The 12,361-nt window shown below is 45.6% G+C and overlaps 1 long non-coding RNA gene across 1 annotated transcript; it reads right to left on the minus strand.

Moving 5' to 3' along the window:
* Nucleotides 1–1,880: 1,880 nt before the first annotated feature.
* LOC120370620 lies at nucleotides 1,881–3,552 on the minus strand. Its single transcript, XR_005583849.1, has 4 exons — nucleotides 3,523–3,552; nucleotides 2,802–2,828; nucleotides 2,354–2,476; nucleotides 1,881–1,938 (listed from the first exon to the last, which is right to left on the minus strand). It is a non-coding gene; the product is annotated as an uncharacterized LOC120370620 (long non-coding RNA).
* Between the last annotated feature and the right edge of the window lie 8,809 nt (nucleotides 3,553–12,361).

The raw sequence follows: 12,361 nt of genomic DNA on the forward strand, positions 1-12,361 counted from the left end.
CCCAGGGGCCAGATTCACCTCTGGTGATTGAAGCCAAAGGAGTTACATGAGAGATGAATCTGGGCCCGTGTATTTGATGTCTGCTGTAGACTGAGGGGAGCTGTCTAGCACATTGCATGCTGTTTGATGTCTGCTGCTGTGGTCTGTTTCCTGGGCAACTTCTCCCACATTGAGTGGCAAAATGACAGAGAGGAGTATTTCTTTTTATTAATTTGAATAAGAGCAGAGAAGTCCCCCCAGCCCAGCTCCTTTTATAACTTCATTTTTATACTGAACGTGCATCAAACTCCCCACCCCTCAGCCCTTCACAATATTCTGTTCATGTCTGAGGAACAGGAAGTTTCCTCTGAATGAGTTTCCATACACAGGGCTTAACTCAATATTCATGAATTCCTCTTAGAAGAAGTGATCAGTTTCAACTGGTTCTCTTCGATTTGGCTACTGCAGTGGTGATTTTCTTGCCGCTCCAAGTAGTGTCAACGACATTGTAAGAACTTGGTCCCAATCCAGCCCTGGCATAAAATGGCATCGCTTCCGTGGATTTCAATGGGGCACATGCCCGCTTATCCCAGGAAGAATTTGGTGCTTTCTCCCTAAAATTCACTCCGTTGTGGAAAATTCCTCCACAACTGAAGCTTGACCCCCTAAATCTCTGACTCTTCCCTGCTGTAACACAAGAAACAATCTGCACCATGGTTCAATGGTCTACTCACATCAAACATTTCCTGGAACCAGTCTGCGGTTGGTTCTTCCTCCAGCAAAGTCTCCACTAGCTTGCCAAGGGCTTCCAAGGACCTCACGTAGAGTGACTGAAACCAGAAAAGAAGGAGTGAGGCTCAGCACAGATCATTTGTGTGTGTGGGCTGGGGAAAGCTAACCATAACCTTGCCAGGGAGGCCATGTGTGACTGCCATCACCCAGTGCCTGCTGGGCAGAAATACAGTGGATGGTGCCGGAGGAGAATTGTTGTCACGTACTTGTATATGCAGAGCATCCTTTGCTGTCTCGCATTCCTCTTTCAACTTCTCCAAGGGAGGAAGGGGAAATAAGCTTTTGAAGCACTGACCAAGGAGCTCACGGTTTTCCTCCATGGTCAGAGATGGTTTGAGCTTGCTGGCAGAAGAAAGATAGAGAGAAAAGTCATGTATTAGACTCAGTACCACCTCCAAGTAAAAGAAATGGGTCCAATGACTAGAGATTGTCCCAATCTAGAACCCCAAGTGCAAACAACCCTTCACTTTGCACCTCTATTAAGTATTGGCTCCTCTAGAAGTAAAGCTAAAACTTCAAATCTCCTTTTAGAGAAACCCACAAGCTTCCTCCCCCCTGCCAGCTAGCCAGACACCTCCCTCCCCATCTGAACTCTGCTCCATTGTACTGCATGCCCCACAACCTCCAATCTTGTGTCTTTCGAGCACAAACCCCCAAATGGACACATTCAAATCCTTAAGAACTGAAGTCCTGCTGGTGAGCAGCATGTGAGCCACAGGGCCACCCAGAGGATTCAGGGGGCCTGGGGTCTTCGGCGACGGGGAATTGCCGCCGAAGGCCCAGCACTTCGGCGGTGGGTCCCGGGGCGGAAGTTCCCCCCGCCGCCGAATTGCTGCCGAAGACTGGGCCCCCGTGAGAGTTTTCCAGGGCCCCCGGAGTGAAGGACCCCACTCCAGGGGCCCTGAAAAAACTCTCTTGGGGGCCTCTGCAGGGCCCGGGACCTGGGGCAAATTGCCTCATTTGCTCCCCCCGGGCGGCCCTGGTGAGCCAAACCCTGCAGGCATTAGACTGCTCCCAACCTGACTTTCATGAATTAACAAATAAGAAGGCATCACAGTGCCAGGAAATATGGCAGAAAATAGTCTACCTCAGATGTCCAATGGCAAGAACTGCCTTGTAGCGAACTGGAGATGTCAGGGAATCCAGTGGTTCCGTTTTAATGAAGTCCTGAAATGCATGAATGGGGACATCAAAAATGGGAAATGGATTTGAAAGGCAGAGAGGCCTTCCTCTCACACCCTGAAACAGGGCCATATGCCAGACCTGGAATAAACAGAGACCGTGCCCAGCAGGCTCTCTGCCTCAGAAATGGGCCGTAGGGCCATCTGCAGGCTATACAGAGGACAGAAAGAGAACTCACAAGACACAAGCCATTCCTTCCCGTTACAGCCCACAATATATGTCAGCATCCCTGCCAAGCTCAGAATGGACCCAGCATTCTGGGTGCCATGCAGGTAGCTCATGAGACTGCAGTAGTACAGTCACAGCCAATGGATAAAATATCATCTCCCCAGAAAACCAGTCTCATTACGTTACAACAAACTCCCTTGTACTTCAGTCCTCAAAGCTCCTAATCACTCACCAGCATGTAGCCAAGGAGCTCCAGTTTGTATGAGAATTCGAACTCTTGGGAGTCTCTGGTCTCCAAGATGGCACAGCTAATCTCCATGACATTCTGGATGAGGGTTAATTTTAGGTTCATGTCCTACATAATCCAGAAGGAGAAACAAGAGGATGTGGATGAGAAACTGAGAGAAGAACCAGAGTCCAGAAGATAAAGATCAGGAATTAAATCTAGCCTCGGGAGAGGAGAGAGGTGTCCCCAGACCCCAGAAGGTAGTGGACTCTGGCTCTGCACCCACCTCAGAAGAAGAGAAAACCCAGGTTCATCAAATAAATCCAGGCCTACTTACACCAGAGCAGCCAGGACTCCTGCTTGATGTAGCAAGGAAACCAAGCTCTGTGCAATTTAAACAAGCAACTTGTGTACAGAAAATGCAAGAGCTGAGGGCAGATTATTTAGAATGTACCTTGTTCGCAACAGTGATGCCCAGCACCTGAAAAACGAAATGCAAAACAGCTATTAGCAATGTAGATAGTCCCACATAACACACATCCTCAAAATGTCGTGGCTGGTGAATATGGAGCAGAGAGAAATCACTATTGTTAAATCTTCCAAAAGGCAGGAAAGGTATCCAGAGAGGGTGTTTTGCAGAGGTCAATATCAGGGGCCATCCTCTGTAGTATTTGCATTTGTGAACTACTGGAAGATCTCAGTTTGGTTCAACTGTTTTTGGCAATGCCTAAGTGAGAGTCTCAGTTAGACAAGGCAGTACTGAATGGCAAAGTGACGTGGAGAGGTTGCATTGAGATGAGAGTCAGGACCAGCAGTCAGGCACCTGGGGAACAGAAATAAAGGACACAGACAAACAAGACGACAGATAAGAGGTAAGGGAAGTAGTGAGCAAATCAACTAAATACAGGCTAGCACTAGTCTCTCTTGGGTAGCAAAAGATAGAGCTAGATACACATCCATATGAGGGGAGTTAGAGTGTTATTCTGAATAGCCTGAGTGTCACTGCATCTGAATTACTGTGTAGCTGGGGTCTACAGAATTTCAGAAGAATATAGAAAAACTAGAGAGAATACAAAGAAGAGCAACAAAAATGATACAACATGTGACAGCTCACGCTCCATCCATTACAGGTTTAAATTTGAGTTATGTGACACTTATCACGCAAAAACTCTTACCTGACAACTGGCTCTGTAATGGAGAAGGATGTTCTTTGTGATGTCTGCCTCTACTCGGGAGAGAAGCTGGTCTTTTGGAGCATGGACAGCCACGCTGCTGTAGGTCAGCATCAGGGTGCTGCGAGTCTGGCCTCTTCTCCCATGGTGGTAGTCCTAGACAATCAGAAAGTTCTTCTGATGCCTTTTGCTTTGGAATTCTGATCTGCTGCTGACCGAGGAATTCCTCACAGCAGCAATAGCAGCTTGCACTTGCAAAGCTCTTTTCAGCCAAAGATCTCAAACCACTTGCAAAAAGTATTTAAGCAATATAATAACTGTGAGGCGTGGAGATATTAGTATCTCCATCATTCCCACTAGGTAACTCTGACACAGAGAGCCTAAAATGCTGAACCTACAGCAGTGAAGTACACGGGAGCTTAGTCATTGACACTGGTGGGTACAAGATCAGGCGCTAAATGTCTTGCCTAAGGCTGCACAGTGAGTAAATGGCAGAGCCAGCAGTGGAAGCCCAGAGGCCTAGTCTCCTGCTCTAGCCTTTAGATCAGTGGTTTTCAACCAGAGCTACTTGTGTACCCCTGAGGGTCTGCAGAGGTCTTCCAGGGGGTTTATCAACTCATCTAGCTATTTGCCTAGTTTTACAGCAGACTACAAAGAATGCAAGTACAATATTTATATTCCAGTTGATTTATTTTATAATTATATGGTAAAAATGAGAAAATAAGCAATTTTCAGTAATAATGTGCTATGACACTTTTTAATAATTTTATGCCTGATTTTGTAAGCAAGTAGTTTTTAAGGGAGGTGAAATTTGGGGTACACAAGACAAATCAGACTCCTGAAAGGGGTACACTAATCTGGACAGGTTGAGAACCACTGCTCTAAATCACAGGTTCCATAATTGTCATTCGTAGACCACTGGTGGTCTACCTAAAGCAGGTTGGTTGGCCACATGTTGCTTGCAACACCTCCTCATTTCCAGCTACTAACTGGGATTAAAAAAACGCTAAAAATACCTTAAATGCTTTTCCATGCAAGCAACTGAGGTAGTTCCCACACATTGTGCATGGGAGGGGCGCTCAAGCCATGAGACATCAGATGATAAAAATCATTTGAGAGAACCCCAGCTCCAGAGTGTGCTCCTCTCTGCTTAACTGCAGGCGTCACGTAGAATGCACACACTGGGGGACAATGCAAGCTGAGCAGAGCAGACACTACCCTGGGGCTGCTGCCCCTGCTATAGAGGGAGAGGAAGTTGGAGAGAACCCCCTGGCTCCTTTACCTTCAGGCGGCTGATGAGCCCAGGAATCGTAACCTTGCTCACTGTAGCCCCAAACTCCTGAAGTGCGTTCAGGGTGAGGTCCAAGTGGCTCTCAGCAGAGAGTGCGAGGATGGAAATGACTCCCTGTCACCCAAGAAAATAACTGATTAGGATCTAACCCACAAGTCCATTCCTTTCAGCTGAAGGAGTGTAAAGCGCCAGTCAGGCGTCAGACCCGTGGGCAGCGGGGGCTGAGTGAAACAGCAACGAAGAGGATATGAAGCAAAATAGCATCTGTCCCTGGCCAGCTCAGAGCTGAGCCCCACAGGGAGCATTCAGGGGTTACTTGGTAAAGCGGGGAGAGGGACAGGGTCCTCACCTGTCTCTCAGGGGCTTCCATATAATCTGTTGCTGTCAAAAATTGATGAAGCTGGGATTTAACATGGACCAGGTCCTGGCAAACTGCTAAGGACGTTCCTAGCGCCTTATACAGGAAACTCTGAAAGAAAGAGACCGGCATTGAGATACCAGTAACAGAACGTGCCAGTCAGTACAGACCCAGCTCAGCAACACTCAGGAAAGAACAAGATAGCCAAGTCCAAGCACTCATACTGCAGAAACATCCCATCATCTAGCCCAGCCAGAGAACCAACAATGCAGCACAGACAAGCAGCCTGTCCAAGCAAATATTGGATGGGCAGGGGGGCAAGAGAGCAGGGAACAAGTAAAAACAAATTTTATATGCAGAATAAAATATAAAGTAATGAAGCCTTGAGAGAAGCCTTATGCAGCCCCCCAATCAGAATTTCAAGGAAAATTAACTAGAAACTAAGCCTTAACAGAGAACAAACCTTCTCAAGGGAGGGGCTGGCATAGCTGGCCATCTGCTGGTTCAACTCAAGGCTTAACTGGCTGCTCCAGGCACTGTCGTCTATCATCCCCAGAGATGTTCTTAGGAACTGAGTGTAAAAGAAGAGAGTTAAAGCAGATGGTTAATTGCAAGAATTTGGGGGTTGTTGTGGGGGTTTGTTTCTTTATTTGTTTGGTGTTTTTTTTTCTTCCTTGTTCTCTCTTGTAAACTTTCCAGTATTCAGGTGTCATGGGAAGGTTATTTCCCTATTGAGAACTATAAACATCGACAACCCAGATTTCCTCTGCTGTTGTTCTTTAACCTTTGTGTGATGATTCCTCTCAGTCCTCAAATCCAGATGAACAGTGAATTGGAGAATGAGATGGAGCCAAGAAATCTGACCATTGAGGAGTGATTTTATAGTGGATGGAGGATGGGTCTAGTAAACTTTGAGCAAAGGGCCCTGGACTACGAAGGACCAGGCACCTTCTCTGAAGTGCTATGAACCCATTCTGCCACCTCCTGAGGGTCCCCAGGGTTGTGAGGTACCTCACTACCCCTGCCCTTAGCATGAGAAAGCCTTCTCTGTGCCTGCCAGGTGTCAGCTCCTGACTCAGCCAGCCACAGGAAACACAAGCACACCCGTCTCACCCCATCCAGGTTCCACTCTCCTTCTACAGATAAGCAATCGGTACAGTCCAACCGCCGAGCCCTCTCTGCAGCCCCACAATGTCCAGCCCCTGTTCCACTGGACACTCACAGAATTCATAGGTTTGCTACACATCACCTTACCAGTTTCACCTCAGCATCACCCCCTCCATTTCACACACTTAGATACATTTATAGTGAAAACAAGCAGAGTTCAATTGACAAAGATCAGAGAGTTGGGAAGCAGCAAGTAAAATTAATGTAAACAAATGGTTACGTAAAAATAAAATCCTAACACACTTCTAGAGCTTGAACTTAGATAACCAAATATTCCCCTGTCTCACAAAGGATAGCTCCCCCAAATCTCTCTCCCAGCATGAAACACCCAGACCAAAGATCATCCTCCATTCATAAGACAAGGAGCTGTCAGTTCGTCCAATAGATGAAGGATACCTGGGGCCAGATACCTCTGGACCTCCAGATATAGTTCCACGCATCCATTGTCTTCATTTGAAAACAGGGTACCCCCTATTGTTTGCTTGTTTTTCTTGTATCAAATCTCCTCTGGAGACTTCACAATCACTTGATTAGAATTTTCCTCTGTTGATTAGCATCCACTGTGAATAATTACTCACAGGCAGATAAGCGTCTCCTGCCTGAAAGAAACTTGTTTATCACTTTCTGGTGACCAGCCCAAACTCACAGACCTTAAAAGCATCAATTTCAGTATAGAACCATAGCACCTTATATATTATCCATCCAATCACTGTGCAATGCTTATGATGAGCCGTGTGACACAGGTATCCAGTAAAGGCTTTACATGACACCCTTTGATTATATAGAGATCAGATCCAGGGAATCCTGGGAATAATTGGAGATGTACCAATCTCCTAGAACTGGAACTGGAAAGGACATTGAGTCCAGCCCGCTGCCTTCACTAGCAGGACCAATTTTTGCCCCAGACCCCTAAGTGGCCCCCACAAGGATTGAACTCACAATCCTGTGTTTAGCAGGCCATGCTCAAACCACTGAGCTATCCCTCCCCAATCCTGTAACTTAAGTCAGTGGACACCCAAAGGACCAGGAGTCACACCCTCATCTCCCATTGAAGTCAGCCAGAGGTTAGTAACTTTCAGCACTTTGCTGTTTCAGGCCCTAATTTTGAACAGCAGCCAGGAAATCTCAGAAACCTCACAAGAAAACCTAATCTTAGTTGATTTTTTAGCCCAAAGAATTTCAAAGGAGGCTGGATCTGGAATGGGAACTCCAGAGTGTAATCCAACCCCAAATGGAACTGCAAACCTTCTGGGGCGTATTTGTCACTAGGTCCCTTCCTTTCATTTTCAGCACTCGCCATCAAAGTGTTCCTTGTCTGGATTTACACGAGGCTGCAAAGAGCTCTTTCTGAGCAGAAAGGCTTCTCCCTGAGATACAGTCACCAAACCCTGTCTTGTCTCTTTTCCTTTTGGGGTTTCTCACAGCAAATTTTCTTTTGAGTGGCAAAGAGAAAAAAAGAATCCTTTCTATGTCCCCCAGTGGTGCATTAGCACCATGAGCATGCTGGTTTTCTGGTTATGTTGTGTGTTGTTCCCAGTGGTAACGCAGAGTTATTTATAACTAGCGCTGGTTGAACAATGGTAAGTCCATTTCACAAAGCAAGTGGGAGTTTTTTGTTTTCTTGATTTTTCAACACACACATGAAAAGTGAAAGAAACAAAAATATTTTGCTTTTCAAAATAAAAAATGACCATTATTCAATTCTTTGTTTTCCCCCTTTCCTTCCCTTTATCCCTCGTCCCCAGGCCTTTCCTCCTCTTCCACTTTGTGACTGAAAAGCCGGGCGCGGAGGGGAGGCAGGCGGAAGGAGACAAACAGGAAAGCAAATGAAAAAAAACCAAAAAAATCAACTTCAGTTAAAAAAAAACTGAACATTTTCCAGTTGGGTTAGGTTTTGTTTTGTTTTGTGTAAAAAAAAAAAATTTGAAAGTGTCCCATGAAAATAAAAAAGGCCAGTTTTCACTGAACAAAAGTTGCAAATGAAATGGTTTGACCAGCTCTGCTTAGAATGAATAGTTTATCATTAATATTTTCCCCAGCTGATACATTTGGAGGGGGGAGGGAGGGCTGTGACAATACAGCTGAAAGCCATCTTGTACCTGAAGCAACATCTGCTCCCACCGCACGTGGTCCAGGGAATTCTCTGTGTTTCCTATGAAGCAGGAGGCAAAACAATAATGTCAGCTAGGTTAGCAAGAAGAGTCATCCCAGGAATCTCCTTTGCAATCAGTCCTTCGAAAACCCCTGCTCTGCCAAGCTGTAACATGCCTGGGCTTTCAAGGCTAAATGGAACCTACGCCAACGTTCTTTGTTGGACCAACAGAAAGTATCATGTTATGTACCCTGCTGGCATTTTTATTCAGGGTCAGTCAACCCACCAGGAGTGAGATGCTGAGCACTCCCAATTCCTTTTGACTTTAATGGGAGCTGAGGGTACTTAGCATCTCAGAAAACTGTTCAGCACATCAGAAGACTGGGTTTAATGGGAATACAAACTTTTCCTGCATAATAAAAGATTCTGGACTTGATCCTAACTTGATGTAAATCGGTGTAGCTTCACTGAAGTCAATGGAATTATACTGATTTACATCAGCTGAGAATCTGGCCCCGTTTCTGAATGTCCAGCTCTAACCTACCCTTCTTTAATGTCGGCACAAGGCAGTACTGGGGACTCTGTACAGCAACAACTAGGGAAGATACAGCTCATTTTTAAAATCTTTTTTTGACTATCAAACCCACTTGAACATTGTGGGGTCTGACCTTCATCAGAAACATATCGGGTTTGTGCTCCACGTAGGGTCTGTCATACTCCACAGAGACTACAATGGCACAGCCACATCATTGGAGTTCTGCTGGCATAACCCCATAGTGTAGATGCAGCTACACTGACTGAGGAGGTCAATAGATTCATACCACTGTAAAATTGCTGAAAGACATTATTAGGCCCATAATACCTAGAGTCTACATGGGCACCCACTTGGCCAACCTAGCTTTTATGGCTCAGGCTTCCTTACAGAAAGAAAAACTCTGGGTTTTTAATTGAATCACCCTTGAAAGTAAACATGGGGTTTAATTTTCAGAAACATTCAGTTTGCAAAATCAGACTATATATAGAACCCCAAAATATTTCACTAACCTCCAACTTCATGTGTAATTCACCTTCCCAAACATTAACCTAGCAAAGGTGTGGGGGGAACTGCTGTAAAATTTCCATTCAGCTGAAACCTTCCTGGCCTGATTCTGCCCGGATTGAATTGGCTTCAGTGGTTTAACTCTAGATTTAGCCCAGTGGTTCACAGTTATCCAGATGAAGGAAAAGTGAGGGCCTAGAAGCCCAATTTCAATTCCCCACTGTTCCCACATACTGCAACAGGAATGGCACAACACGTGTCGATACGGCTGCATTTTCTGGCTTCCTTCTATGCTCCATGGACCGCACTCCTCCTAACTAGCACTTTACCTTCAATGTACTGCAGCAGAGATGGGATCTTTACTCCCCACATCTCACCCACTGCTACATGGATATTTTGGTGCAGGGCCTGTAGTAACTGCAAGGCAGCACATCCGTGTCCTTCTCCTGCATAAGGGGACGAGGCTACTACCTGTCAGCGAGAGAGAAAGAACAGGCTAAGTTTGGTCAGCACAATACCAGTGTGGTCCTGAAGGAGGGAATAGTTCAGACTCTCTCATTGTGGAGACCATACAACAGAGTTGTTGATTCTACTGCAGTGCCTTCCTGAAGAAGAAAGCATTCTAGCTAGTACGAGGATGCAGAATAGTGCGTCTCAGGAGAGGGCAGAGACAGAGAGATCCAAATCATACACATTCCTCAGCCTGTCTACAAGCATCTAGCTAGAAAACCCATTTTTATAGTTAACTGTCCCACTTCACATTCCACAGAAAACCTATTCTCATGGTCTACTCACCAGGAGTCGTGCCAGCAGCCCCTGGGGTGTAGGGAGTTTCACTAGGGAAAGAAAGAGAATATCATGAATTCTGCCAGACTTTCAGAGAGTCCTGCTGATGTTATTCACCTAGCCATTTCCAACGTGCCCACCAATGTTGAATGCAGCTGATCATAATTTGCATTTCCATAGTGCTTTCAGTCTGAGCTTCTCAAAATGCTTTACAGCCATGAATGAATTCCATCTCACAGCACCTCTATGGAGGTTGCCATTAATTACTCCTTCATTTCACAAGTGGGGAAGCTGAGAGAGAAAGATCAGGTGATTTCCCCAAGGTCACATCAGAATTTTGGTGGCAAGCTGGGAACAGAACCCACATTTCCTAGCTCCATCCCATGGCCATGTTGTAATCACAAGACCATCCCTCATTTTAGCCTTCTCATTGCAGATGAGAGAACTGGAGCAGACTGAACCTGTTCATTGCGTAGTGTGCCTGGAGAGAATAAATGAAAGAGTTTCTGTTATAAACCTGGTCCACCGTAGTCAAGGCAAGCAGCTTCTTCTCCTTCCTGCTGCTTTTTCTCAGCCAGCTCCCTAAGGCATCTGCAGAGAGTCTTCAAAGTACCAGTGTACTGAACTGGCACCACATATTCGAGAAGCCTTGGCCATAACACCTGCAGAGAAGAGCGAGACTGTTCAGTACGCAGCTATTTCCATCCCCCCACCTCCAATATCCTGCTGTCGGAATCCCTCCTCTCATGTAGCTTGTAGCTTAGCCCCTGGGGACCTAAGGGGCAGTTGCACTCAGACAGTGGAAAGAATGAAGAGAAGATCTCTGCAACATGATTCCTTCCAGTTCAGTTGCTTTCTATCTTTTCTCTAATGTGAACCACTTACTCCATGATGAAGGGGTCACATCCCTGACATGAATCTGACATGCTGTTCCTCCATTATGCTGACTGTGCAAAAAGCTTCCTTGTGGGGAGGTACAAGGAAGATAAGGAAGAACGTCCCTATTTCAAGAAGCAGTAGCAACAGGTCACTTACTTGGGTCATTCCAGTGACCGAGGTGTCCAGACATTGCAGGATGTCAGTGCAAAGGGTTTGGATCGTGTTTTCTTCCGGAATAGCCTGGGTGAGAAGTGTTGTACCCTGCTGTGAGACAGCTCTATAGAACTTATTAGCTAGTAGCAAGACACTGGCTAGAGAATCAGTGTCCTTCTCTTACAAAGCCATCATGAACATTGACCTGTGCCTGCTTTTATATTGCACTGGAAGTGCACAAACATCTGAAGGGAAGAGAATAATGGAAACTCTTAACTGGTGGGTCAGATCCCAGGCTTAGGAAAACCCTAAAGTGAAGGGAATGATTCTCTGAACACAAGAGTTTCCCCAACAGGGTTAATTTTCTTTAAATTTGAAAAACTGTTTCATCTTTTTATCTCTGAGGAAAAACATTCAGACTCTGCCCAGTGGAAATCAATATGCAGAACCAGGGGGATCCACTCTGTTTGTTCTGATGCCCCAACCAGCTTGGTCATTCTGGGTGTAGTGAGTGTGATTCTATCAATGGGCCTAATTCTGCTCTTACTTACACTGGACTAAATATTGATTGACTCTACTGATTTCAGTGTAAAGGAGAGCAAAACTGGCTCGAGGAGAAAAAGCAGCCTTCCTTAAGATGGATGTGTGTGTGCGCGTGTGTGTGAAAAAAAGGCCCTTGGAGAGTATTGCCACAAGCTCCAACTTTGAAGAAAAGGGGCCAGGCAGAGCTAAGATCTTCAACAACTTACTGTAAAGTTGAACTGTTTATGTTAATACAGATCATGGATCCAATCATGGAGCACAAAGTTTCTGGAGCCTCTGGCTGTGTCCATGGATAGAAATATGGATTGAAGACATTTTTAAACTAGTACATGTAGATTAGAGCATGTAGTGAGGGAAATATGCAGCAAGCTTTTCCAGGCTCTTGACAGTCTGGGATGCAACCTGCATAACCTCGGTATTTTGCTGATAGTTTATGTTTGCTTCAACAGCCACAGAATTGGGCACCATTATGTTCTCTGGAGAGTCTATTGAAAACAAAGAGATGTGCTTTCTTGTACAAGAACATTTCACTGA

The sequence above is a fragment of the Mauremys reevesii genome, linkage group 1, assembly GCF_016161935.1.
Source record: "Mauremys reevesii isolate NIE-2019 linkage group 1, ASM1616193v1, whole genome shotgun sequence".
NCBI classification, from domain to species: Eukaryota; Metazoa; Chordata; order Testudines; family Geoemydidae; genus Mauremys; species Mauremys reevesii.